Source organism: Capricornis sumatraensis, chromosome 16 (genome assembly GCF_032405125.1).
Source record: "Capricornis sumatraensis isolate serow.1 chromosome 16, serow.2, whole genome shotgun sequence".
Taxonomy (NCBI): domain Eukaryota; kingdom Metazoa; phylum Chordata; class Mammalia; order Artiodactyla; family Bovidae; genus Capricornis; species Capricornis sumatraensis.
The window spans coordinates 3,209,446-3,214,507 of NC_091084.1; the positions used below are offsets into that span (position 1 = coordinate 3,209,446).

Sequence of the window (5,062 nt, forward strand, 5' to 3'; positions counted from 1 at the left end):
TGGTTACTTGGTATTTGGCCAGGATGGGTGGTTTCAATTAGTGTGCTTCCCCTAACATAACCATATCTACACCACCATAATACTCCAAAAAACTGATCAAGCTTCCGGCTATTTTGGTATGCACAAATTAGTACTGATTTTGATTTTAAGTTTCTAAACTTCTGTTTTCAATAATTACATTCAAATGATGATAGAATATAAAATCTATGAGATAGTTTTTATTTTGTTTAATTTACATCAATCTCCTTTCTTTTATAAAATTGCTTACATACAAGCTTCTTCACATTAATCGTATGCTTTATTTGAAAATAACCTTTTACACCAAACTTTCCTCATGGAACTTTTCATCTTGGTATTTCTCTGTGTATAGATTAAAGGATTGAAAATGGGGGTGATGATAATGTAAAATAGTGCAAGTACCTTATCCTCAGGGTAAAGTAGGTCTAAGGTCTAAGGTAACCAAAGATTCAAGGTCCAAAAAACAAGATGACTACTGTGATATGAGACCCACAGGTAAAGAGGGCTTTGCGTCTTCCCTCAGGTGAGTGGTTTCTTAAAGTGAATAATATGATGACATAAGAAACAAATAAGACAACAAAAACCATTCCTGAATTGGCAACCAGAAGGACAACAGTGATGTAGATATCAGCACAAGCAATTTTAAGCATAGGAAAGATATCACAAAAATAGTGATCAGTTTCATTAGAACCACAAAAAGGCAACTGGATTATTATAGATAACTGAGGAAAAGAATGGGCAGCCCCACCAGCCCAAGTAGCCAAGACTAGAAGATTACATTTTGTCCTGTTCATGATAATCATATAGTGGAGAGGTTTACAAAGGGCAATGTAGCAATCAAAAATCATGGCAGTAAGAATGAAGACCTCGATACTGCCAAAAAAAAAAAAATGCATTGCAAAAATCTGTAACATGCAATTATCATAAGAAATGTTTTTTTTCCTCCCCTAGCAGATCACCAATTAGTTTTGGAATAACACTAAGATATAGCAGATGTCTATGTATGATAAGTGACTGAGGAAATAGTACATTGGTTGGTTAAAAAGAGGACTGCCTAGAATGGACACAAGGGTCAGAAGATTCCCTACCAACAGGATAACATAGCAGAATAGAAAAAGCACAAAGCAAAATGTTTGAATGTTCTGGTCATAAGAAAGTCCCAAAAGGATGAATTCTGAGATGTTTCTCTGGTTTTCCATATATTTGAGTTTGGTATATATTATATACAAATGAATTAGGTATGTGAAAACAAACATAAAATTGGTGAAAATTAATAATATGAACACAAAAGTATAAACTTTACTAAAAACTAGTTTGGCATGAATATAATATTATTCTCAACTTACTGATTTAAGCAGCTTTATTTTTAATTACTTTTTATTTTATAAATCTACTGTGGAACACTTTTGTAATGGGAATATTTATTTTACTGAATTTTATTTTTCAGTAATGACTTTAAACATTTAAATAAAATTTTGAAAGTTGAAACATATTTGTCAATTATATTATCTAGCTAACAAAGATTTTTAATTGACCAAAGTAAAAAAATGCTTTTCCACATATTTTAAATACATATATATATAATACATAAAATTGACCTTCCTTTTTCTAAAATATTTGTCCAAATTTTCTGAATTATCTGGGAGTGAATCATAAGGAAATGCAAATGTATTTAAGCATCCCAATCTAAACTGGAAAGTTCTTACAGAGTGTGCTCTTTATGGCTTATATGTGAAAATATTGCCAATGAATCATGCTAAGCCGGAGTGATTGCTATAATATTACAAAGTAAAGAATGTTTGAGAGCTACTCAGCAAAAGAAAGAATGTATTTAATGATGGAAATTGTGAAAAAATAGGAAATCCATTTATCCTATTTATAATTCAAGTGAAAGGTAATTAAAAATAATTACTGTCATTGAAGTTTGTGATTGCAATGATTAAAGCATAGGTGAAATAAACTGCCCACATATTTTTGAATTTATCATATGCCATGACTTTTATTAGAAATTTCATATGTTTTATTTGCAATCGAAAAAACTGGCATAAATCAAAAGACATAAAACAGAAGAGAACTTTAGACAAACTTTGTAGTCAGATACACATATTGGTATTTGAGGCATTGATATTAATTAATTAATTAATTAATTCATAGTTATACATGTTATGTAACTAACACATAATGTTAAAGACATTAAATTGAGCAAAATGAAGGCTAGAGACAATGCGCCATGAGTGTCTCATCCATTGATAATGAATCAGCTGTCCTAAGAAGGTTTGCAAAAGCTAGTACAATTACCTTAGTCTGCATCTGATGTTACAAACAAATCTGTGCCCCAGAGGTCTATAAAGAATTCTTTCAGAGCAAGGATATATTGAAACCATCAACTCTAGTAACTGTCAAAATCAACACCTATGTGTTTTATAGTCTTGGAAATTCTTATGCATGCCATAGAATTAACAGGAAGACATTTAAAATATGATTTGTTGCCAGGAGCCAGCACGGGAGATCCCACCTATGACAAGGTCATGTAGAGAGGCCTGATGGGCAAGGCGAGTCAGGCCTCAGGGGTTCCCCCTGAGTTTCCCTGATCATCTACCCCCCAAAAAAACCAGAATCTGCCTGCCTTATTGTACTGTGCTTTTCCACTCTTCTGACACTCTCTGGAAAAAGTTACTTTAGGGCTTTAGTCTTCTGCATTTGAAAGGAATGTTTCAGTTCAAACCCCCTCTGATAACTCTCTAGCTTGCCTAACAGGTTCCCCTGGACTTTTTACAGCTTGTGAATTGCTTGTAACCCCCCAACCGTGAGAGGCACAAAGCTTAAAGCATCTTAAAGATACAGAGCCTTTTCTAAAGAGCTAAAAATCATATTGGTGACGGATTTCACTGTTGACTCAATGATTGCTGCCAGGCCTCCATATTCATTATCTTTTAGGCACCTGGGAGGATATTAATCAATGTAATCAGGATATGGAAAAAGGTATATAGTAGTTTTGATGTTAGAAACACTAGACTTTTGAGTTAATTACTTTTTTTGGTTATAAATCACTGTACTCCTTTTACTTGTTATAAATTGCTGTATCTCTGCTATGTAAGAATGTAACTTTATTTAGTGCTTTCTGAGAGTGGCACCAGACTTTGGGAAGATCAACACAAATAAGTCTTCTGGTTGACATACCCTTATCAGAAAATTGTTAAATGTTAATTGGCCCTTTTGGCCAGAAGATGATGTAAATCACCTAAGACTTGTGTATACAAATAGGTATGCAGAGAGAAAAGCCTGGTTTTGATAAGAGTCTGGGCTGCTAATGCCGCATAATTTTGTATTACCCACTGATCTCTATGTACAATCAAAAAGGTATAAAAGGCCTTTCTAGACAATAGAGGCCAGGCCAGTCATTGGAAAGACTGGTTTCCCCCGTGTCACTTCCTTACTCTATTTTCTGGCTGAATTCCAATCTGGGGCGTGGAGGCTCGCCATGTGTATTTACCTGCCCCGGCTTTTAAGTTCCATGCAAGAGGGAGTGCAAGGTGGGGCACCCTCCAATATTCAAGAGGATGCTGGTGGCCTAACGTAGATGGTGCAAACTTCTTGCCCTGAAGTTTTATTAGCTCTCCATGTAAACCAACTTATTCAGCCTCTTTTCTCCACTTAATTCTCCTACTACACTATTTCTTCTTGATCTAGTCTTATATTTCTAATTAAATAAATAAGTTTTTCCTCAACTACACTGTCCCCGCTTCGAATTACCCAGGATCCACCAGGGCTGGACCCCGGCAGTACAACAATGCACAAGCCTCCCACCACAACTCCAGAGGAGCCTGCATTCCTCATGTGGAGGAGAGCCCCATACAAATGGAAACTATTGAGGAAAAGCTCTGCCCACACAACTAGAGAGGAACTTCCTCTCCACAACTAGAGAGATGACCACCCATCACAAAGAGAGAAGTTCAACCCCAAAATTAGTGAGGAAACTTTAGTGCTACAAGTAGAGAAGGCCCATCACCATGGAGCCCCTACATGATAAATGCAATAGCAGGCACAACAGCAACTTAAGAGGAGGCCCGAGTACCTGCAGCAACTCTAGAGGAACCCTGCAATGAAACTCAAGAGATGCCCCATGCAACAACTCAAGAAGTGCCACCTATTACAGCTAGAGAGGAGCCCCAGCCACAAATTAAGAGCACTGTGTGCCCTGTAACAAGCTTAGAGCCCCCTGCCACAACTGGAAAGGAACACCCGTTCACAACTATAGATGAACCTGCAAACCACAACTAGGGAAAAGGCCCCCCAAAATAGAGAGAAGCTCCCAATCAGATTGGAATAAGAGCAGAGCCAAACACTGCAACTTGAGGGGAGAACTCCACCACAAATAGACATTAACCTCACTGAACATCACCACTAGAGCTGAGCACACCCACATATCACAATTAAATATAAACCCCCTGCAATGAGTACGAGGAGCCCAACATGCCACAAGCAACAAGGATGCCCCCTGCCATGGCTAGAGAGTGTTCTCCTTCACTTCACAACTGGAAAATGTGCCCCTTCACATAACAAGCAGAGAGAAACCACCCCAACCGCAGTTCAAGAGGAGCATTCTACCACAACTAGAGAGGAACCCCCATACCACAACTAAAAAAGAGTGCCCCCACCACAACTAGAGAGGAGTCTGCAAACTGCAACAGAGGAGCGGGGGGTAGGGGGGCGGGGGGAAGCCATTAACAACACAGTAGCCCACTGCACATCACAACTGCACAGGAGCCAGCCTGCTAATCACTCCTAGAAAGGAGCTGCACCATGCAGCTCAAGAGGAGGCCCCACAACAACTATAAAGGAACACCAAGTCACCTGTGGAAACTTGAGTGGATCCTCGGGTCACCCAATGTATCTTGACAGGAGCCCAATGCTGTCACAAGGAATGGGCCTTCCACGACAAAGACAGAGGAGTTCCCATCAAAACTGGAGAGGATTCCCTGGTCAGAATTAGAGAGGAGCCCTCTGGCACATTACACCTAGAGAGGAGCCCCTCTGCTGCAAA

The 5,062-nt window shown here is 38.5% G+C and overlaps 1 pseudogene; it reads right to left on the minus strand.

Annotated features, from left to right (window-relative positions):
- Positions 1-285: 285 nt before the first annotated feature.
- LOC138092743 (olfactory receptor 4P4-like) lies at positions 286-1,217 on the minus strand (annotated as a pseudogene).
- Between the last annotated feature and the right edge of the window lie 3,845 nt (positions 1,218-5,062).